Here is a 25,178-nt window from a genome sequence, read left to right as displayed (position 1 = left end):
TTTCAGTAATTGGCATATTTTCGTTATGAAACGTCGTAATTTGAAACTGAAAATAGGTGCAGAGAGTCAGAATTCGGCTCAAAAATCACGCTCAGGAGTCAAATTTCCGACATTTCGGACATTTTGAAAACTGCAGGGGGGTTTGGGCAAAATATGACCCATCGCCGTTTACAGTTTTTGGCATATTTTCGGTATGAAACGTCGTAATTTGAAACTGAAAATAGGCGCAGAGAGTCAGAATACGGCTCAAAAATCACGCTCAGAAGTCAAATTTCCGACATTTCAGACATTTTGAAAACTGCAGGGGGGTTTGGGCAAAATATGACCCACTGCCGTTTTCAGTAATTGGCATATTTTCGGTATGAAACGTCGTAATTTGAAACTGAAAATAGGCGCAGAGAGTCAGAATTTGGCTCAAAAATCACGCTCAGGAGTCAAATTTCCGACATTTCGGACATTTTGAAAACTGCAGGGGGGGTTTGGGGAAAATATGACCCATCGCTGTTTACAGTAATTGGCATATTTTCGGTATGAAACGTCGTAATTTGAAACTGAAAATAGGCGCAGAGAGTCAGAATTTGGCTCAAAAATCACGCTCAGGAGTCAAATTTCCGACATTTCGGACATTTTGAAAACTGCAGGGGGGGGGGGGTTTGGGCAAAATATGACCCATCGCTGTTTACAGTAATTGGCATATTTTCGGTATGAAACGTCGTAATTTGAAACTGAAAATAGGCGCAGAGAGTCAGAATACGGTTCAAAAATTATGCTCAGGAGTCAAATTTCCGACATTTCAGACATTTTGAAAACTGCAGGGGGGTTTGGGCAAAATATGACCCATCGCCGTTTTTAGTAATTGGCATATTTTCGGTATGAAACGTCGTAATTTGAAACTGAAAATAGGTGCGAAGAGTCAGAATTCGGCTCAAAAATCACGCTCAGGAGTCAAATTTCCGACATTTCGGACATTTTGAAAACTGCAGGGGGTTTGGGAAAAAATGTCCCATCGCCGTTTACAGTAATTGGCATATTTTCGGTATGAAACGTCGTAATTTGAAACTGAAAATAGGCGCAGAGAGTCAGAATACGGCTCAATAATCACGGTCAGGAGTCAAATTTCCGACATTTCAGACATTTTGAAAACTGCAGGGGGGTTTGGGCAAAATATGACCCATCGCCGTTTTCAGTAATTGGCATATTTTCGGTATGAAACGTCGTAATTTGAAACTGAAAATAGGTGCAGAGAGTCAGAATTCGGCTCAAAAATCACGCTCAGGCGTCAAATTTTCGACATTTCGGACATTTTGAAAACTGCAGGGGGGCTTGGGCAAAATATGACCCATCGCCGTTTACAGTAATTGGCATATTTTCGGTATGAAACTTCCTAATTTGAAACTGAAAATAGGCGCAGAGAGTCAGAATACGGCTCAAAAATCACGCTCAGGAGTAAATTTCCGACATTTCAGACATTTTGAAAACTGCAGGGGGGGTTTGGGCAAAATATGACCCATCGCCGTTTTCAGTAATTGGCATTTTTTCGGTATGAAACGTCGTAATTTGAAACTGAAAATAGGTGCAGAGAGTCAGAATTCGGCTCAAAAATCACGCTCAGGAGTTAAATTTCCGACACAGGTGTGAGCGAGCACCCACAAGTGTGAGCGAGCACCCACAGGTGTGAATAAGCACCCACAGGTGTGAATAAGCACCCACAGGTGTGAGCAAGCACCCACAGGTGTGAATAAGCACCCGCAGGTGTGAGCGAGCACCCACAGGTGTGAGCGAGCACCCACAGGTGTGAGCGAGCACCCACAGGTGTGAGCGGGCAGCCACAGGTGTGACCGGGCACCCACAGGTCTGAGAGGGCACGCACAGGTCTGAGCGGGAACCCACAGGTCTGAGCCGGCACCCACAGGTCTGAGCGGGCACCCACAGGTCTGAGCGGGCATCCGCAGGTGTGAGCGAGCACCCACAGGTGTGAGCGAGCACCCACAGGTGTGAGCGAGCACCCACAGGTCTGGGCGATCACCCACAGTTGTGAATAAGCACCGACAGGTCTGAGCGAGCACCCACAGGTGTGAGCGAGCACGCACAGGTGTGATCGAGCACCCACAGGTGTGATCGATCACCCACAGGTGTGAACGAGCTCCCACAGGTGTGAGCGGGCACCCACAGGTGTGACCGGGCACCCACAGGTGTGAGCGAGCAACCACAGGTGTGAGCGAGCACCCACAGGTGTGAGCGGGCACCCACAGGTGTGAGCGAGCACCCACATGTGTGAGCGATCACCCACAGGTGTAATCGAGCACACACAGGTGTGAGCGAGCACCCACAGGTGTGAGCGAGCACCCACAGGTGTGAGCGAGCACCCACAGGTGTGAGCGAGCACCCACAGGTGTGAGCGAGCACCCATAAGTGTGAGAGAGCACTCACAGGTGTGAGCGGGCACCCACAGGTGTAAGCGAGCACCCACAGGTGTGAGCGAGCAACCACAGGTGCGAGCGAGCAACCACAGATTTGAGCGAGCACCCACAGGTGTGAGCGAGCACCCACAGGTCTGTGCGAGCACCCACAGGTCTGAGCGAGCACCCACAGGTGTGAATAAGCACCCACAGGTGTGAGCGAGCACCCACAGGTGTGAGCGAGCACCCACAGGTGTGGCGGGCACCCACAGGTGTGACCGGGCACCCACAGGTGTGAGCGAGCACCCACAGGTGTGGCGGGCACCCACAGGTGTGACCGGGCACCCACAGGTGTGAGCGAGCACCCACAGGTGTGAGCGAGCACCCACAGGTCTGAGCGAGCACCCACAGGTGTGAGCGAGCACCCACAGGTGTGACCGGGCACCCACAGGTGTGAGCGAGGAACCACAGGTGTGAGCGAGCACCCACAGGTGTGATCGGGCACCCACAGGTGTGACCGGGCACCCACAGGTGTGAGCGAGCACCCACAGGTGTGAGCGAGCACCCACAGGTGTGAGCGGGCACCCACAGGTGTGAATAAGCACCCACAGGTCTGAGCGAGCACCCACAGGTGTGAGCGAGCACGCACAGGTGTGATCGAGCACCCACAGATGTGATCGAGCACCCACAGGTGTGGGTGGGCACCCACAGGTGTGGGTGGGCACCCACAGGTGTGGGTGGGCACCCACAGGTGTGAGCGGGCACCCACAGGTGTGACCGGGCACCCACAGGTGTGAGCGAGCACCCACAGGTGTGATCGAGCACCCACAGGTGTGAGCGAGCACCCACAGGTGTGAGCGAGCACCCACAGGTATGAGCGAGCACCCACAGGTGTGAGCGAGCACCCACAGGTGTGAGCGAGCACCCACAGGTGTGAGCGAGCACCCACAGGTGTGAGCGGGCACCCACAGGTGTGAGCGAGCACCCACAGGTGTGAGCGAGCACTAACAGGTCTGAGCGAGCACCAACAGGTGTGAGAGAGCACCCACAGGTGCGAGCGAGCACCCACAGGTGTAAGCGAGTACCCACAGGTGTGAGCGAGCACCCACAGGTGTGAGCGAGCACGCACTGGTCTGAGCGAGCACCCACAGGTGTGAATAAGCACCCACAGGTCTGAGCGAGCAACTACAGGTGTGATCGAGCACCCACAGGTGTGAGCGAGCACCCACAGGTGTGAACGGGCACCCACAGGTGTGACCGGGCACCCACAGGTTTGAGCGGGCACCCACAGGTTTGAGCGAGCACCCACAGGTGTGAGCGAGCACGCACTGGTCTGAGCGAGCACCCACAGGTGTGAATAAGCACCCACAGGTCTGAGCGAGCAACTACAGGTGTGATCGAGCACCCACAGGTGTGAGCGAGCACCCACAGGTGTGAACGGGCACCCACAGGTGTGACCGGGCACCCACAGGTCTGAACGGGCACCCACAGGTTTGAGCGGGCACCCACAGGTCTGAGCGGGCACCCACAGGTGTGAGCGGGCACCCACAGGTGTGAGCGAGCACCCACAGGTGTGACCGAGCACCCACAGGTGTGAGCGAGAACCCACAGGTGTGAGCGAGCACCCACAGGTGTGAGCGAGCACCCACAGGTGTGAGCGAGCAACCACAGGTGTGAGCGAGCACCCACACGTCTGAGCGAGCACCCACAGGTCTGAGCGAGCACCCACAGGTGTGAGCGAACAACCACAGGTGTGAGCGAGCACCCACAGGTCTGAGCGAGCACCCACAGGTCTGAGCGAGCACCCACAGGTCTGAGCGAGCACCCACAGGTGTGAGCGAGCAACCACAGGTGTGAGCGAGCACCCACACGTCTGAACGAGCACCCACAGGTCTGAGCGAGCACCCACAGGTGTGAGCGAACAACCACAGGTGTGAGCGAGCATCCACAGGTCTGAGCGAGCACCCACAGGTGTGAGCGAGCAACCACAGGTGTGAGCGAGCACCCACAAGTGTGAGCGAGCACCCACAGTTCTGAGCGAGCACCCACAGGTGTGAATAAGCACCCACAGGTCTGAGCGAGCACCCACAGGTGTGAGCGAGCACCCACAGTTGTGAGCGAGCACCCACAGGTGTGAGCGGGCACCCACAGGTGTGACCCGGCACCTACAGGTGTGAGCGAGCACCCACAGGTGTGAGCGAGCACCCACAGGTGTGATCGAGCACCCACAGGTGTGATCGAGCACCCATAGGTGTGAGCGGGCACCCACAGGTGTGACCGGGCACTCACAGGTCTGAGCGGGCACCCACAGGTCTGAGCGGTCACCCACAGGTCTGAGCGGGCACTCACAGGTCTGAGCGGGGACCCACAGGTCTGATCGGGCACCCACAGGTGTGAGCGAGCACCCACAGGTGTTAGCAAGCACCCACAGGTGTGAGCGAGCACCCACAAGTGAGAGCGAGCACCCACAGGTGTGAGCGAGCACCCACAGGTGTGAGCGAGCACCCACAGGTGTGAATAAGCACCCACAGGTGTGAGAGAGCACCCACAGGTGTGGCGAGCACCCACAGGTGTGAGCGAGCACCCACAGGTGTGAGCGAGCACCCACAGGTGTGAGCGAGCACCCAAAAGTGTGAGCGAGCACCCACAGGTGTGAGCGAGCACCCACAGGTGTGACCGGGCACCCACAGGTGTGAGCGAGCAACCACAGGTGTGAGCGAGCACCCACAGGTGTGAGCGAGCACCCACAGGTGTGAGCGAGCACCCACAGGTGTGAGCGAGCACCCACAGGTGTGAACGAGCACTAACAGGTCTGAGCGAGCACCAACAGGTGTGAGAGAGCACCCACAGGTGTGAGCGAGCACCCACAGGTGTAAGCGAGTACCCACAGGTGTGAGCGAGCACCCACAGGTGTGAGCGAGCAACCACAGGTGTGATCGAGCACCCACAGGTGTGAGCGAGCACCCACAGGTGTGAGCGAGCACCCACAGGTGTGAACAGGCACCCACAGGTGTGACCGGGCACCCACAGGTGTGAGCGGGCACCCACAGGTCTGAGCGAGCAACCACAGGTGTGATCGAGCACCCACAGGTGTGAGCGAGCACCCACAGGTCTGAACGAGCACCCACAGGTCTGAACGGGCACCCACAGGTCTGAGCGGGCACCCACAGGTGTGAGCGGGCACCCACAGGTGTGAGCGAGCACCCACAGGTGTGAGCGAGCACCCACAGGTGTGAGCGAGCACCCACATGTGTGAGCGAGCACCCACAGGTGTGAGCGAGCACCCATAGGTGTGAGCAAGCACCCACAGGTGTGAGCGAGCACCCACAGGTGTGAGCGAGCACCCACAGGTGTGAGCGAGCACCCACAGGTGTGAGCGAGCACCCACAGGTGTGAGCGAGCACCCACAGGTGTGAGCGAGCACCCACAGGTGTGAGCGGGCACCCACAGGTGTGAGCGAGCACCCACAGGTGTGAGCGAGCACTAACAGGTCTGAGCGAGCACCAACAGGTGTGAGAGAGCACCCACAGGTGTGAGCGAGCACCCACAGGTGTAAGCGAGTACCCACAGGTGTGAGCGAGCACCCACAGGTGTGAGCGAGCACCCACTGGTCTGAGCGAGCACCCACAGGTGTGAATAAGCACCCACAGGTCTGAGCGAGCAACCACAGGTGTGATCGAGCACCCACAGGTGTGAGCGAGCACCCACAGGTGTGAACGGGCACCCACAGGTGTGACCGGGCACCCACAGGTCTGAACGGGCACCCACAGGTCTGAGCGGGCACCCACAGGTGTGAGCGGGCACCCACAGGTGTGAGCGAGCACCCACAGGTGTGAGCGAGCACCCACAGGTGTGAGCGAGCACCCACAGGTGTGACCGAGCACCCACAGGTGTGAGCGAGCACCCACAGGTGTGAGCGAGCACCCACAGGTGTGAGCAAGCACCCACAGGTGTGAGCGAGCACCCACAGGTGTGAGCGAGCAACCACAGGTGTGAGCGAGCAACCACAGGTGTGAGCGAGCACCCACAGGTGTGAGCGGGCACCCACAGGTGTGACCGGGCACCCACAGGTGTGAGCGAGCACCCACAGGTGTGAGCGAGCACCCACAGGTGTGAGCGGGCACCCACAGGTGTGAATAAGCACCCACAGGTCTGAGCGAGCACCCACAGGTGTGAGCGAGCACGCACAGGTGTGATCGAGCACCCACAGATGTGATCGAGCACCCACAGGTGTGGGTGGGCACCCACAGGTGTGAGCGGGCACCCACAGGTGTGACAGGGCACCCACAGGTGTGAGCGAGCACCCACAGGTGTGATCGAGCACCCACAGGTGTGAGCGAGCACCCACAGGTGTGAGCGAGCACCCACAGGTGTGAGCGAGCACCCACAGGTGTGAGCGAGCACCCACAGGTGTGAGCGAGCACCCACAGGTGTGAGCGAGTACCCACAGGTGTGAACGGGCACCCACAGGTGTGAGCGAGCACCCACAGGTGTGAGCGAGCACTAACAGGTCTGAGCGAGCACCAACAGGTGTGAGAGAGCACCCACAGGTGTGAGCGAGCACCCACAGGTGTAAGCGAGTACCCACAGGTGTGAGCGAGCAGCCACAGGTGTGAGCGAGCACCCACTGGTCTGAGCGAGCACCCACAGGTGTGAAAAAGCACCCACAGGTCTGAGCGAGCAACCACAGGTGTGATCGAGCACCCACAGGTGTGAGCGAGCAACCACAGGTGTGAACGGGCACCCACAGGTGTGAACGGGCACCCACAGGTGTGACCGGGCACCCACAGGTCTGAACGGGCACCCACAGGTCTGAGCGGGCACCCACAGGTCTGAGCGGGCACCCACAGGTGTGAGCGGGTACCCACAGGTGTGAGCGAGCACCCACAGGTGTGACCGAGCACCCACAGGTGTGAGCGAGCACCCACAGGTGTGAGCGAGTACCCACAGGTGTGAGCGGGCACCCACAGGTGTGAGCGAGCACCCACAGGTGTGAGCGAGCACTAACAGGTCTGAGCGAGCACCAACAGGTGTGAGAGAGCACCCACAGGTGTGAGCGAGCACCCACAGGTGTAAGCGAGTACCCACAGGCGTGAGCGAGCACCCACAGGTGTGAGCGAGCACCCACTGGTCTGAGCGAGCACCCACAGGTGTGAATAAGCACCCACAGGTCTGAGCGAGCAACCACAGGTGTGATCGAGCACCCACAGGTGTGAGCGAGCAACCACAGGTGTGAACGGGCACCCACAGGTGTGAACGGGCACCCACAGGTGTGACCGGGCACCCACAGGTCTGAACGGGCACCCACAGGTCTGAGCGGGCACCCACAGGTCTGAGCGGGCACCCACAGGTGTGAGCGGGCACCCACAGGTGTGAGCGAGCACCCACAGGTGTGACCGAGCACCCACAGGTGTGAGCGAGCACCCACAGGTGTGAGCGAGCACCCACAGGTGTGAGCAAGCACCCACAGGTGTGAGCGAGCACCCACAGGTATGAGCGAGCAACCACAGGTGTGAGCGAGCACCCACAGGTCTGAGCGAGCACCCACTGGTCTGAGCGAGCACCCACAGGTGTGAGCGAGCAACCACAGGTGTGAACGAGCACCCACAAGTGTGAGCGAGCACCCACAGGTCTGAGCGAGCACCCACAGGTCTGAGCGAGCACCCACAGGTGTGAATAAGCACCCACAGGTCTGAGCGAGCACCCACAAGTGTGAGCGAGCACCCACAGTTGTGAGCGAGCACCCACAGGTGTGAGCGGGCACCCACAGGTGTGACCGGGCACTCACAGGTCTGAGCGGGCACCCAAAGGTCTGAGCGGGCACCCACAGGTCTGAGCGGGCACCCACAGGTCTGAGCGGGCACCCACAGGTCTGAGCGGGCACCCACAGGTGTGAGCGAGCACCCACAGGTGTGAGCAAGCACCCACAGGTGTGAGCGAGCACCCACAGGTGTGAACGAGCACTAACAGGTCTGAGCGAGCACCAACAGGTGTGAGAGAGCACCCACAGGTGTGAGCGAGCACCCACAGGTGTAAGCGAGTACCCACAGGTGTGAGCGAGCACCCACAGGTGTGAGCGAGCAACCACAGGTGTGATCGAGCACCCACAGGTGTGAGCAAGCACCCACAGGTGTGAGCGAGCACCCACAGGTGTGAACAGGCACCCACAGGTGTGACCGGGCACCCACAGGTGTGAGCGGGCACCCACAGGTCTGAGCGAGCAACCACAGGTGTGATCGAGCACCCACAGGTGTGAGCGAGCACCCACAGGTCTGAACGAGCACCCACAGGTCTGAACGGGCACCCACAGGTCTGAGCGGGCACCCACAGGTGTGAGCGGGCACCCACAGGTGTGAGCGAGCACCCACAGGTGTGAGCGAGCACCCACAGGTGTGAGCGAGCACCCACATGTGTGAGCGAGCACCCACAGGTGTGAGCGAGCACCCACAGGTGTGAGCAAGCACCCACAGGTGTGAGCGAGCACCCACAGGTGTGAGCGAGCACCCACAGGTGTGAGCGAGCACCCACAGGTGTGAGCGAGCACCCACAGGTGTGAGCGAGCACCCACAGGTGTGAGCGAGCACCCACAGGTGTGAGCGGGCACCCACAGGTGTGAGCGAGCACCCACAGGTGTAAGCGAGCACTAACAGGTCTGAGCGAGCACCAACAGGTGTGAGAGAGCACCCACAGGTGTGAGCGAGCACCCACAGGTGTAAGCGAGTACCCACAGGTGTGAGCGAGCACCCACAGGTGTGAGCGAGCACCCACTGGTCTGAGCGAGCACCCACAGGTGTGAATAAGCACCCACAGGTCTGAGCGAGCAACCACAGGTGTGATCGAGCACCCACAGGTGTGAGCGAGCACCCACAGGTGTGAACGGGCACCCACAGGTGTGACCGGGCACCCACAGGTCTGAACGGGCACCCACAGGTCTGAGCGGGCACCCACAGGTCTGAGCGGGCACCCACAGGTGTGAGCGAGCACCCACAGGTGTGAGCGAGCACCCACAGGTGTGAGCGAGCACCCACAGGTGTGACCGAGCACCCACAGGTGTGAGCGAGCACCCACAGGTGTGAGCGAGCACCCACAGGTGTGAGCAAGCACCCACAGGTGTGAGCGAGCACCCACAGGTGTGAGCGAGCACCCACAGGTGTGAGCGAGCACCCACAGGTGTGAGCGAGCACCCACAGGCGTGAGCAAGCACCCACAGGTGTGAGCGAGCACCCACAGGTATGAGCGAGCAACCACAGGTGTGAGCGAGCACCCACACGTCTGAGCGAGCACCCACAGGTCTGAGCGAGCACCCACAGGTGTGAGCGAACAACCACAGGTGTGAGCGAGCACCCACAGGTCTGAGCGAGCACCCACAGGTCTGAGCGAGCACCCACAGGTGTGAGCGAGCAACCACAGGTGTGAGCGAGCACCCACAAGTGTGAGCGAGCACCCACAGGTCTGAGCGAGCACTCACAGGTGTGAATAAGCACCTACAGGTCTGAGCGAGCACCCACAAGTGTGAGCGAGCACCCACAGTTGTGAGCGAGCACCCACAGGTGTGAGCGGGCACCCACAGGTGTGACCGGGCACTCACAGGTCTGAGCGGGCACCCACAGGTCTGAGCGGGCACCCACAGGTCTGAGCGGGCACCCACAGGTCTGAGCGGGCACCCACAGGTGTGAGCGAGCACCCACAGGTGTGAGCAAGCACCCACAGGTGTGAGCGAGCACCCACAAGTGAGAGCGAGCACCCACAGGTGTGAGCGAGCACCCACAGGTGTGAGCGAGCACCCACAGGTGTGAGAGAGCACCCACAGGTGTGGCGAGCACCCACAGGTGTGAGCGAGCACCCACAGGTGTGGCGAGCACCCACAGGTGTGGCGAGCACCCACAGGTGTGAGAGAGCACCCACAGGTGTGGCGAGCACCCACAGGTGTGAGCGAGCACCCACAGGTGTGAGCGAGCACCCACAGGTGTGAGCGAGCACCCACAAGTGTGAGCGAGCACCCACAGGTGTGAGCGAGCACCCACACCCACAGGTGTGCAACCTGTCCTCTTAAAAAGAACGTCAACATTTGCCGTTTGACTCTACGGCTGTTTTTGGACGTTATTTTGTTTAAAACTACGTCTATTATGGCTTCCATGGACTATCTCTTTTTATACAATGAAATACCACACTCTTATTATTCTATAACTCACTGACTATGCTCTGATATTTGTTCTTCAAGTAAAAATATATATATTTTTTGCCTTAATTAGGCCATAATCCAGAAAATTCTAGCCTATCGATCTTTATATTTAGGAAAACATCTAATAAATTTGGAAATGAATTTTTCGTTCGCCGACAGTTGCCTGTTACTATTTAACCCTCTATGCTTTAATGTCGCTGGTCATTGTGACTTTCCCAGGATTTATATAGGTTTTGTAGTAGCATTTAGTCACACTACAGTAATTTAACTAATGGGAAACCTCTATAGTTGTCGTAAATTAATAATAATCATTTATCAAATAATAAATTAGCAAACATATGCAACATTTTATGTTACGACTTTTCGGGTAGGCCGTTCTGTTTGTTTACAACCCCAATGGTTCAAAATACACAATACTTTTATTATATAAGTGACTAAGTATGCTCTAATATATGGTCCAAAATGAAAATTATCGTTTTTTTTTGTTAATTTGTCCATAATGAATAAGATTCCTTACTGTTGATCTTTATATTAAGAAAAACATCTAAACAAATTGGTATTGTGTTTTCGTTCAGATAAAGTTTCCAGATACTATTTCCTAGTTATCAATTAATGTAGGTGGTTATTTTAATTCGCGGCTACTAGGGGCTTTCTCCCATTATACAATATAAATGTACTCACTAACTATTCTCTGGTATCTGTTCTTCAAGTAAAATTACAATTTTTTTTGTTTAATTAGTCCATAATTCATAAAATTCCTTCAGGTCGATCTTTATATTTAGAAAAACATCTAATCAATTTGGAATTTAATTTTTCGTTCACCTACAGTTACCAGCTACTATTTCATTGTTATATTTTATGTCGCTGGTCATTACAATTTTCCAAGAATTTAAACAGCTAAACAGCAAGTAGCATCTTGTTAGAGTACAGGAATTTACCTATGGAGAACCTCGATAGCTGCCGAAAATTATTAATGATTATATATGTAATTTAAAATAATGAATTATATACCATTTCTTATGTTACGTCTTTGGCGGGTAGGCTGTTCTGCGGGTTTACAACCGAATTGTTTAAAAATCACACTATTTTAAATGTATGAGTCACTAGTATGCTCTGATATATGTTCTGCAATGAAAATAAAGATTGTTTTGTTGTTAATTACTCCATAAATATGTAATGTGTTAATTCAGTCTAAAATCTTTTTGCAACGTTTATATGCGATATACGTAGCTGGAAACTACCTAATATTTAAAAATAATAGTTACAACATTCTATTAATATATAATGTTGAAATAAATATCACACAAAGTCTGTATATCTGTTTTTAGATGTCTTATAAATTTTCTTTTAAAATAGTATTAATGATTTTTATGAATCTTGAGTAAAAATTATGTTAATTATTATTAATCTAATTGTTATTATTTTAAGTAAAAGAATTGCAAGTATTCGAATAACCACGGGGTCTCTGTTTGTGTATGAATGCACGGATTTGTTTTTGTTATGAGAGGGACGCCTTAGAAAGCATGGTGTAGGCCACCTGTGGCTCGCATCCGATCCCACGATCGTCGTCGCCCCTAAATCAACACAACAGGTATTTAGTATTTACGATTATAATAAGTAATATTTCTTTTATAATAATATTGCAGCAGGTGGTGTAGTGGTATGACACTCGCCTGACGTTCTGCGAGCGCTATGTCATGGGTTCGTATCCTGGCCGGGGAGGATTTACTGGGCGCAATTCCTTAACTGTAGCCTCTGTTTAACGCAACAGTAAAATGTGTACTTGGATGAAAAAACGATTCTTCGCGGCGGGGATCGTATTCCAGGGACCTGCCCGAAACGCTACTCGTACTAGTGGCTGTACAAGAATGTAACAACTCTTGTATATATCTCAGGTTAGGGGCTAGGCATTTACACTCTTAGGTCAGCAAACTAGCTAGAAGGTTAGACCATTAGACTCCACTCGTCAATCGGGGCCCTGCATGACTCAGCTTATCCTAACCTAGCCTAGCTTAAACCATCTTAGCATAGTTCATTCTAGCTGTGCATAGTGCTTGCACAGCCTTGCTTATCCTAGTTTACCTCTTCCTAGCCTACCGTAGCCAAGCCTATCCCAGTATACCCTTACCTAGTCTTGCCTAGCCTAACCCTGCCTTGCTTTTAAACATGACCAGTCCTTCCTACCCTAGCCAAGCCAATCCCTGCCTAGATTTAGCATAGCCTTGCCTTTTTATTAATATATAGAGGGTACCACCTCTGGTTGAGTTTGTAGGAACCCTCCACTTATAGGGTTGAGGGTTCCACATATATATATATATATATATATATATATATATATATATATATATATATATATATATATATATATATATATATATATATATAAATATATATATATATAATATAAATAATGTGTGTGTAAACATGCCACGTGTGTGTAAATCACAAAAATTAACACTTGATGAAAAATGTGACTGTCAGACCACGGAGGAAGAATTGAAACAGGAATTTCCTTAAGTACTTTTATATATTAATACATCTTCAGAAGGAATAATTTTTTATATAAATTAAATTAAAAAAAAATCATTCCTCCATGGTCTGACACTCATATATATATATATATATATATATATATATATATATATATATATATATATATATATATATATATATATATATATATATATGTGTGTATATCACGAAAATAAACACGTGATTAAGAATGTGACAATGTCAGACCACGGAGGAAAAATGAAACAGGAAATTTCCTTAAGTACTTTCGTATATTAAATACATCTTCAAAAGGTCGACCTTCTGAAGATGTATTTAATATACGAAAGTACTTAAGGAAATTTCCTGTTTCATTTTTCCTCCGTGGTCTGACATTGTCATATATATATATATATATATATATATATATATATATATATATATATATATATATATATATATATATATATATATATATATATATATATATATATATATATATATATATTATATATCCTGCCTGAAATGCTGTGTGTACTAATGGCTTTACAAGATAGTTCTTATAAAGATAGCATTTTGTGGTTATTCTCTATATCTGGTTCACCTAACAGTAAATAAGTACCTGGGAGTTAGACAGCTGCTATGGGCTGCTTCCTAGGGATGTGTGTGTTTGTTTGTATTCATGTAGAATTTTACAAAGTAGAAAGAGATGTTTGTAAAAAAAAAATCAAATATTTTTGAAAGTATAAGTAGATTTGATATTTTTCTTTAATTGTTTATTTCTGCTGTCTCGCCTCCTTTATAAAATGGCATCATTCTTGCTTTTTTAAGGATATCAGGAAAAGTAAGGCACTCCAGAGATTTGTTAACTCCTTCCTAGTGTTGCCTAGCCCAGCCCAGCCTAGACAAGGCAGGCTTGGCATCCTAGCCTCACGCAGCTTAGCCCCATCCTACATGTAGCATCCTAGTCCATCCTAAGTGATCATTACCTTACTGGCTGTGTTTTCTCTTCAGCCCTGAATGTAATGTGGTGGAACATAAGCAGATACATATCAGGTCTTAGAGAATCTGTACTTCATACATTTCTTAATAATGTCTCGCAAATATTTAAATAATTAAAAAAAATTGTATAATAACTTCATATTATTCTTGCAATTTATTTTTGCATTTTTTTTTTATACAAAATTTACATTTTAAAAGATTACCTCTATTTTTAGATTGATGACTTGAAGACTACAGTGCCATCCACAGCAAATCATGGTCTTAAAATATCTCCTAGCAATGACGAGACCAATTTTCACAGAGATCAAATTTTTGCTAAGCAGTAGTCACAGGTAAATATATATTATATATATAATATTATATATATAAAATTAACTACTTCATTGCTCAAAGCACCTTTAGACATTCTGAGAGTTGTGTTATTTTATTAATTAATTAATTAGGCTATATTTTAATGTTTTGTAATGTTTTCATTACTTTTTTTGTTTTGAAATATAAATTGTTGAGTTTTGAAACATTTTGACATTAACTATACCTGAATATTTATAAACAAAAAAATACCAGAACTATGTCCTTGACAATTGCACTAAGAAGTCTTTGCCAAAATCAGGTGCTCAGTGCAGTAGTTAAAAACTTAAAAGTTGTACCACCTCTGGTGCAAGATTACGGACCCATAGCCTCAGAGAAGAAAATAAAGAGTACTCAGAGAAGGCCTTGAATAATAGGCAGGCTGTTTGTGTGTGTTTCGACGGTAAGCTTGCTGACACCATATGTAATTACCTAAGTGTAGTTACAGGATTAGAGCTACGCTCGTGGTGTCCCGTCTACCCAGCACTCTTTGTCACATAATGCTTTGAAACTACTGACGGTCTTGGCCGCCACCACCTTCTCACTTAACTTGTTCCAACCGTGTACCACTCTGTATGCGAAAGGAAATTTTTGTATATTTCTTTGGCATGTTTGTTTAGTTAGTTTAAATCTATGACCTTTTGTTCTTGAAGTTCCAGGTCTCGGGAAATCTTCTCTATCGATTTTATCAATTCCTGTTACTATTTTGTACATAGTGATTTTATCACCTCTTTTTGTTGTCTTCTAGTTTTGGCATATTTAATGCCTCTGACCTCTCCACATAGCTCTTGCCCTTTAGTTCTGGGAGCCACTTAGTAGCATGTCTTTGCACCTGTTCCAGTTTGTTGATGTGCTTCTTAAGATATGGGCACCACACAACCGCTGCATATTCTAGCCTTGGCCGAACAAAACTCGTGAACAATTTCTTTAGTATTTCGCCATCCATGTATTTAAACGAAATTCTGAAGTTAGAAAGCGTGGCATAGGCTCCTCACACAACGTTCTTTATGTGGGCCTCAAGTGATAGTTTTCTATCTAGAATCAACCCTAGACCTCTTTCTTTTATCAGAATTATATAAAGATTTCTCACATAATTTGTAGGTTGTGTGGGATCTATGTTCAATTCCACATTCCATAACATGGCATTTATTCACATTAAATTTCATTTGCCAAGTGGTACTCCATATACTTATTTTGTCCAGGTCTTCTTGAAGGGCATGACAATCATCTAAATTTCTTATCCATCCCATTATCTTAGCATCATCAGCAAACATGTTTATATAATTCTGTATTCCAACTGGTAGATCATTTATGTAGACAATGAACATTTCTGGTGCATGTACTGTGGTACTCCACTTGTGACACTTCTCCAGTCCGATTGCCACTGATTACTGCCCTCATTTTTCTATCAGTCAGAAAATTTTTCATCCATGTTAGAAGCTTACCTGTCACCCATCCAAAATTTTCTAGTTTCCAGAACAACCTCTTATGTGGAACTCTGTCGAAAGCCTTTTTTATGTCTAGATAGATGCAGTCAACCCAACTACCTTTTTCCTTTAAAATCTCTGTGGCTCAATCATAGAAACTGAGTAAATTCGATACACAGGATCTTCCAGATCGAAAACAATACTGTCTGTGTGATATTATATAATTTCTCTCCAGGTGTTCTACCCATTTAGTTTTTATTATTTTGTTTTTTTCAATCTTTTCACTGTTACACTTGTCAATGATTCAGGTCTATAACTGAGAGAGGTGGGGTCTTCCCTGTTGCCACTTTTGTAGATTGGAACTATGTTAGCCTTTTTTCACATGTTTGCTATGACTCCTGTACACAGGGATGCCTGAAAGATCAGATGAAGTGGAAGGCTGAGCTCAGATGCACATTCTCTCAGAACCCATGGTGAAACTCCATCTGGACCAACTGCTTTGTTCTTACTTAGCTCCTTTAGCATATTTTCCACTTCATCTCTAGACACCTCAATACGCTCTATGATGTTCTCAGAAATTCTTATTGTGTCTGGCTCTCTTAAGATTTCATTTTGTATAAACACACTTTGGAACTTTTGGTTTAATGTTTCACACATTGCATTATCATTTTCTGTGAATCTGTTTCCTATTTTCAACCTCTGGATATTATCCTTTACCTGCAATTTGTTGTTTATGAATTTGTAGAATAGGCCTGTCATGTTCACAGAAAATGGTACCATCCGTTTTCTATGTGCGGCGGCTGAGACGCCAGAGAGAGAGGAGGAGGTAAACAAGAGAGCAGACAGGACGCCCGCCAAGCTTGGTAGCTACTAGTCATGTAATCATATTAAGTATTAAAGTCAGTAACCAAGTCATGACTTTACATCAACCCTACAACCAAGACTTCCTCAGTAACACACAAACACCACATTGGCGACGAGGATGAACTGTGAACGCAGGTATTTGTTCAGTTTCAAACACAAGGGAGAAGCATGCTGCCTGGAGGAGGAAGAGAAGCTGTGAGCGCCATACCCGATGCTGTATGCTAACCGATGCTGTGTGCTAACCGATGCTGTGTGCTAAACGATGCTGTGTGCTAACCGATGCTGTGTGCTATCCAAGCTGTGTGCTACCCAAGCTGTGCTGAAGAAACTGTGTACTGAGGAATCTGCCGACGTTGTGTACGAAACGACGCTTTGATGTGTACAAAACCTGATGTTTTGGTTACGAAACGACGCTTCGTGCTACAAAATTCATCACACTGAACTGACTGCTGTACCAACTGCTGTACCAACTGCTGTGCCAACTGTTGTGCTGCTGCTGTGAGTAGGAACAACACATGTACACAAGGGCTAGGTAAGAAGTCAGTTGCTGCTATATTGTGCACTGTTGTGAACTTTTGCATTAAAATGCTTGTGTGCTTTGCAAAATTAAAGTAATTACAGTGAATTCTTGACTAACATATACAGTGCAGTAAGTGTTTAATATTCTGAGGAACATTTAAGTGATAAGTTACATTTATTCAGTAAAAATGGCAAATATACCTCAGTTTCCTGCATTTGATCCTGACTGTGACCAGACAAACCTGTCACAGAGGTGGGTCAAATGGCTTAAAAGGTTTGAAAATTTGTTGATAGTTTCTGACATCAAAAGTGCTGAAAGAAAGCGTGCCTTTCTACTTCATTATTCAGGTGATAGAGTTTGTGATATCTTTGACACACTGAAAGACACTGGTGGTGCCAAAGATTATGACACTGCCAAAGCCAAACTAACAGAGCATTTCAAACCAAGGCAAAATACTGCAATGGAAATTATGCATTTCAGGAGAGCAAAACAACTCTCTAATGAAACTGTGGATCAATACCACACACGTCTGCAGGGTTTAGCAGCCCATTGTGAGTTTGCTGATGTTGACAAAGAAATCAAACAGCAAATAATTGAAACATGCACATCTACACGTCTCCGTCGAAGAGCTCTAGAACTTGTTGATGATGAAAGTTCTCTTACCAAGATACTGTATATTGCTCGTCGAATGGAAGATGCTGCACGTGATGCTCGTGTCATGGAGTGCAGTGCCAACAACGGTTCTGCCACTGTTACTAACAGTGATGAGGTATGTAAGGTTCAGGGAGGACATCGTAATGAAAGAAGATATGCCAAACCTAACAGTAAATTTAGTCGAGAACCACGTCACAACTGGGGTCAAGGAACAAGACTCAAGCAGTCACAACGACCCACATCAGAGGGTGTCAACAATAAATGTTACAATTGTGGAGGAGACTACCCACACCAAGGTAATGTTTGTCTTGCTCAAGGTAAGAAGTGCTATGAGTGTGGAAAACTAGGTCATTTTGGTGCTATGTGTCGTTCCGCACTAAAGAAACCACAGTCAATGAATCAAAGCACTGTACGAGGATCAGGTCATAGGGGTCGAGGTGGTAAACGCAATATTGCACCTCATATCCAGAATGTTAATAATATACAAGACAACATTTCATTACAACCAGTCTCAGATGACAGTGAATGTGATTATACTTATGGAGTACAATCAATCACAGAATGGAATGATCTTCCAAACAACCCAGAGACATGTGTATACATTGCTGGTATTTGTCTCAAGGTTCTCATTGACACTGGATCAAACATTGACACCATTGCTGAGTGCCACTATGAGAAATTTAAAAAACAGTTCCCAAAGCTGGAAAACTATAATGGCAAAGCCACTGCCTATGCTTCAAAGGTAGCCTTGCCAGTGATTGGAACTTTCACTGCAGAGATTAAGTCAAAGAATGCAATGCTCATTACTACATTCCATGTTGTTAGGAATGCAATGGAGTCTTTACTCAGTTACAAGACTTCAACCAAATTGGGGCTACTTCAGCTTTCTAATGCTGTAGCAGTGGAATCTGCAAACAATGTTGATGGTATTGTTGCTGAATTTTCTGACCGATTTAAATCCATAGGTTGTTATACTGATAGCAAAGTACATCTGCATATCAACCCAGATGTAATTCCAGTTGCCCAACCACATCGCCGACAACCATTCCATACTCGCAAGAGAGTCGATGCCGAACTGGATAGGCTGATAGAACTAGATATCATTGAACCAGTAACAGGCCCAACACCATGGGTAAGCCCAATTGTCACTCCACCAAAGCCGAAGAATCCAGATGAGATACGCATTTGTGTGGACATGCGTGTTCCCAACAAGGCAATAATGCGTGAACGCCATCCTACACCGACTGTAGATGATATGATCTACCGCTTGAATGGTGCAACTGTATTCAGCAAGTTAGATTTAAACAAGGGCTATCATCAGCTTAAACTTGATGATGAGAGTCGCTTCATCACAACGTTTACGACACATCGAGGTCTGTATAGGTACAAGCGCCTGAGTTTTGGTATCAACAGTGCTGCCGAGGTATTCCAGCACATCATCAGCCAGGTATTGCAAGATATACCTAATGCTGACAACATGTCTGATGACATCATTGTTTATGGCCGTACCCAAGCTGAACACGACAAAGCTCTTCGTGCAACATTGCAACGCTTACGAGAAAAGAATTTGACGCTAAGCCGAGCAAAGTGTGAGTTCAATCAACATAAAATTGAATTCTTTGGACATGTACTTAGTGACAAAGGTCTGTCTCCAGATCCTAAGAAAGTTGCAGATATCAAGAATGCTGCACCTCCTTCAACGTCCACTGAAGTACATAGTTTTCTGGGAATGGCAAACTACTGTTCTCGCTTCATTCCAGATTTTGCTACCATTACGAAGCCTCTACGCGAGCTCCTGAAGAAAAATGCATCATGGTACTGGAGCGATATCGAGCAAAATGCATTTGATGCTGTGAAAGATGCACTAGTAGAGAATGCGACTGCTGCGTATTTTGATCCATCAATGGACACTGAGTTAACAGTAGATGCTAGTCCTGTTGGATTAGGTGCTGTGTTAGCCCAACACAAACCTGGTCAACCAGATTCCAGAGTAGTAATTGCCTACGCCAGCCGTTCTCTCACAGATGTTGAGCAACGATACAGTCAGACAGAGAAGGAAGCTCTTGCTCTTGTATGGGGCTGTGAACACTTCAATGTGTATCTGCTTGGTGCACCCTTCACCACGATAGTCACTGACCACAAACCGTTGGAGACCATCTTCAATAATCCAAAGTCCAAACCACCAGCTCGCATTGAGAGATGGGCTCTTCGTCTGCAACCATACAACTTTACGGTGAAATACAAGCCGGGTGCAGGCAATCCCGCTGATTACATCAGTCGACATCCTGCCAACAGTTTCACCATCACCAAGCATCAGCAAGTTGCCGAGGAATATGTACACTCTGTAACCTGTGATGCAGTCCCTAAGGCTCTCACTCTTGATGAAATCCGTACTGCAACCCTAGAGGACCCAACTCTGCAAGCAACAGTGGATGCATTGACTAAGAAAAAGTTTCGACGCTTCCCACCCTCAGGAGTTGACCTAGATGCATTCAAAGCACTTGAACGCATCCAGACAGAATTAAGTGTTACGCAACAACGCGACACTGTGCTGCGAGGTACTCGTATCGTTATTCCAGCTGTTCTCCAGCAACGTGCTCTGAAGCTTGCACATCAAGGACACCAAGGTCTTGTTAGGACTAAACAGCTGCTACGAGAAAAGGTGAGGTTTCCTGGCATTGATCGTCAAGCAAAGGATATGCATGATGCCTGTGTCCCTTGCCAAGCTGCAGTGGATACTTCAAGACCAACACCTCTACAACCTTCACCACTACCTGCTGCACCATGGACGGAAGTATCGATGGACTTCTGCGGACCGCTACCAACTGGAGAGTACTTGATGGTAGTCATTGATGGTCACTCACGTTATCCAGAAGTAGAAATCATCACTTCCACGTCTGCAAAGGCCGTCATCCCGAAACTCGACAAGATCTTTTCAAACTTTGGCATTCCTGAAGTTGTCAAGACAGACAATGGACCGCCATTCAATGGACAAGACTTCGTCAACTTTTCTGAGCATATTGGATTCAAACACCGCCGTGTGATGCCACAACATCCTCAAGCAAATGGAGAAGTTGAGAGATTCTTGCAACCTCTCATGAAAGCGGTAAGCTGTGCTCATGCCGAAGGACGATCCTGGAAACAAGCTATGTATGCTTTTCTCAGGAACTACCGTGCAACACCACATGGAACACTGGGCAAGTCGCCTGGCGAACTTTTATTTGGACGTCCTATGAGAATCGCACTACCCGTCATGCCAGCCGAGGTAACGGATAAACGTCTCGCTCAGAAGGATGCACTAGCCAAGGGCAAAATGAAAATTGCTCATGATCAACGTGCAAAGGAACAGTTCATAAAGGTTGGTGACACTGTTCTCGTTAAAAAGAAAAAAGAGGGAAAGTTAGATATGCCGTATGATACAAAACCATATAAAGTGATTAGTGTAAAAGGAACTATGGTAACAGCGAGTAATAGAGATCATAGTATAACACGTAATATGGCCTATTTCAAAGTGATTCCAACTAGTGTAGAAAATGATGAAGTGCAAAGTCGTGCAAAAGGAAAAGAAAAAAATAGTTATAACCCGACAAACAATTCATCAAGGGATGTTATTGCATTTAAGGACTCTCGTCCTAAACGTCATGTTAAACGCCCTTCACGATTTGATGATTAATTGTGTTCCTATGTAATGCAAAATATTTACTTGCCATGCTGAACTAAATTTAATATTGTTTGAATAATGCAGATATCTCATTCAATATTTTGTAACTTTGTATTACAGTTTCTTTCATGTTTGTTTAACATTGCATATGTATTTTTAACATTGAAATCCTTTGTGGAAAAGATTAAGTTGTTTAAATTCTTTGTGTGCTTAATTAATGTTAAATGTATGCAGTATCTCTTGATATGGTAATAACTTACTTTGTGTCAATAACTTTGCTTTGTGCTACAAGCATGGTAGACATCCTGTATTCATTCTTTTTAAAGAAAAGGAGGGATGTCATGTTCACAGAAAATGGTACCATCCGTTTTCTATGTGCGGCGGCTGAGACGCCAGAGAGAGAGGAGGTAAACAAGAGAGCGGACAGGACGCCCGCCAAGCTTGGTAGCTACTAGTCATGTAATCATATTAAGTATTAAAGTCAGTAACCAAGTCATGACTTTACTTCAACCCTACAACCAAGACTTCCTCAGTAACACACAAACACCACAAGGCCCAGTACAGTTTTACATTTATCCATTATCCCTTTTTAAAAATTTCTTTCTGCCTCTTCCCTTACTGCTGTATAGTTGTTTCTCGCATCTTTGTATCGCTGGTATGATTGGGGGTTTGGCTTCTTTCTATATTGATACCTGCTTGATGGGGTTCTGCTCTTCTACTCCCCAAGCCCGGCCCGAGGCCAGGCTCGACTTGTGAGAGTTTGGTCCACCAGGCTGTAGCTTGGAGCGGCCCGCAGGGCCACATACCCACTACATCCCGGAAGATCCGGAACTTCTCTTAGAAAACAGTCCAGTTTTCTCCTGAAGATGTCCACGGTTGTTCCGGCAATATTTCTTATAGTCGCTGGGAGGACGTTGAACAACCGCGGACCTCTGATGTTTATACAGTGCTCTCTGATTGTGACTGTGGCACCTCTGCTCTTCACTGGTTCAATCTTGCATTTTTTTCCATATCGTTCACTCCAGTACATTGTTATTTTACTGTGTAGATTTGGGACCTGGCCCTCCAGTATCTTCCATGTGTATATTATTTGGTATCTCTCTCGTCTCCTTTCTAGAGAGTACATTTGGAGAGGTTTGAGACGATCCCAATAATTTAGGTGTTTTATCTCGTCTATGCGTGACGTATATGTTCTTTGTATTCCCTCTATTTCAGCAATCTCTCCTGCTCTGAAGGGGGAAGTGAATACTGAGCAGTACTCGAGACGGGACAACATAAGTGACTTGAAGAGTACAACCATTGTGATGGGATCCCTGGATTTGAAAGTTCTCATAATCCATCCGATCATTTTTCTGGCTGACGCAATATTTGCTTGGTTATGCTCCCTAAACATTAGATCGTCGGACATCATTATTCCCAAATCCTTGACATGCTGTTTTTCTACTATGGGAAGATTCGATTGTGTTTTGTACCCTGTATTATGTTTCAGATCCTCATTTTTGCCATACCTGAAATTTATCACTGTTAAACATCATGTTATTTTCTGCTGCCCAATCGAAAACTTTGTTGACATCTGCTTGTAGTTTTTCAATGTCTTTCATTCCATTTTTGTGTCTTTTGGTCTGTGGCCCTCTCTCAATTTCTGTTGAACCAATCCTGTTTTCTGGCCCTGCATCTCTGTTTTGGTATGAATGTTTGAGTGCCTTCATTGTATATTTTGCAAAATTTGGCATACATTTAATTTACTTCCCTGTCTAGCAACAAGTCTGCCTAATTACTTATTAAAAAAATTTTGAAGTTCCCTATAGTGGCCTCTCTCTCTCTTGAAATCAAGTTTATCAACTGTTTCAATGTCCCCATTTTCTGCGTGTGTGTGTTTGGAGGCTAAGCTTGCTGATACCATGTGTATGTGTGTGTGTGTTTGGAGGCTAAGCTTGCTGATACCATGTGTGTGTGTGTTTGGAGGCTAAGCTTGCTGATACCATGTGTGTGTGTGTTTGGAGGCTAAGCTTGCTGATACCATGTGTGTGTGTGTGTTTGGAGGCTAAGCTTGCTGATACCATGTGTGTGTGTGTGTTTGGAGGCTAAGTTTGCTGACACCGTATGTGTATTCACCTATTTTTACTCACCTGTTTAAATAATAATAGGGGTGTGTACCACCTCTGGTGCAATTGTAGGGACCCACAGCCTTGAAGAAAATAAAGAGTATTCAGAGAAGACCTTGTGGATTCTCACTGAACACTAATCTTTTCTTCTCCTACCACCCCTCTTATTTTGTTTTATGCTGTATTCTATTATATATCATATAAATACATAGCCAAATGGCAATATTTATTATGTCTATACAAAAAGAAGACATCCACTTTATTTTTTTCTCTCCTTTGTTTCTATGTGGATTTTGTTGTGACTAATGATTCTCCTCCTTTCCCATCAACAGGTCTTCCTCACTGGGCTTGCTCGGCTTTTGTGTTACTGTGAGGGTGCCATCATCGTTTACCCTTCAAGACTGACTCATGCTGGCATTGCATTTGTGGACTTCCCTTCACAGTAAACAGTCCTTCTCCATATCAGTCTAACAGTCTCCGTGGTGTAGTGGTAAAACACTCGCCTGGCGTTCCGCGAGCGCTATGTCATGGGTTCGTATCCTGGCCGGGGAGGATTTACTGGGCGCAATTCCTTAACTGTAGCCTCTGTTTAACGCAACAGTAAAATGTGTACTTGGATGAAAAAACGATTCTTCGCGGCAGGGGATCGTATTCCAGGGACCATAGGATTAAGGACCTGCCCGAAACGCTACGCGTACTAGTGGCTGTACAAGAATGTAACAACTCTTGTATATATCTCAAAAAAAAAAATATGGTGATTGTCCAGGGCAAGCAGGGTGTGACTGCCATCTTGGAGAAGCAGGGTCTTTTAATATGAAGAATCTTCCGTCTTCTCTACTTACGCCAGCATGTGCCAGCCTTGCATTCTTGTTACTTCATGGCCCTTGGGCCTTTTTTATTTATTTTACATAATAAATTTTTTTATTAATACCCGTGTTTCACAAGAGATCCTTAACATTTTAAGCACCAATTCTATTGACTAATGTACGTCTTGTAACCTTTAAGACATAAATAGACAAGACATAGATAAATGAGTGAATAATACTGAGTGACTAGGTTAGGGCGAGGAACATAGTACAGTGTCTAACTTTGGAAGAATGCCTACTGTTTTAGAAACCTTATTGCCATGATCATAATCGTATGGGTTAAAAAGCATTTGTTGTCACTCCTACACTGTGGCTTGTTGAGCTTGAAACCATTGCTCCTTGTTCGTGTTACATCTGACCTTTTGAAGAAATTGTATGAATCAATATCCTCCAAATTGTTCAGTTTTTTAAAGGTTTCGCTCTATTACTCTCTCTTTTGCATATATCTAAGCATATAGATTAGATATAGATTTAGATTAGATTTTTTATTCAGGTAAAGGTACATACATTGCAGATTAGTTACAAAGGGAAAGACAATGACTAGAGTTCACTTGCTCTACTGGAAGAGAAACGTCTGCAAGACAAGTGTGGGCAAAAATTAAGGTAGCTAAGGGGAGCAGAGCCCGGCCTGCGGCTCACAACGACCCCCAGGGTAAGGCT

General features: G+C 47.4%; 1 long non-coding RNA gene across 1 annotated transcript; it reads left to right on the top strand.

The window, feature by feature from the left end:
- Positions 1–11,958: 11,958 nt before the first annotated feature.
- Positions 11,959–24,580, top strand: LOC138358509 (uncharacterized). The gene is made up of 3 exons (XR_011225435.1): positions 11,959–12,172; positions 14,289–14,405; positions 23,985–24,580. It is a non-coding gene; the product is annotated as an uncharacterized lncRNA (long non-coding RNA).
- Positions 24,581–25,178: the final 598 nt, after the last annotated feature.

This window comes from Procambarus clarkii, chromosome 84, assembly GCF_040958095.1.
Source record: "Procambarus clarkii isolate CNS0578487 chromosome 84, FALCON_Pclarkii_2.0, whole genome shotgun sequence".
Taxonomy (NCBI): Eukaryota; Metazoa; Arthropoda; class Malacostraca; order Decapoda; family Cambaridae; genus Procambarus; species Procambarus clarkii.
This window is presented reverse-complemented; position numbering and strand designations above follow the sequence as displayed.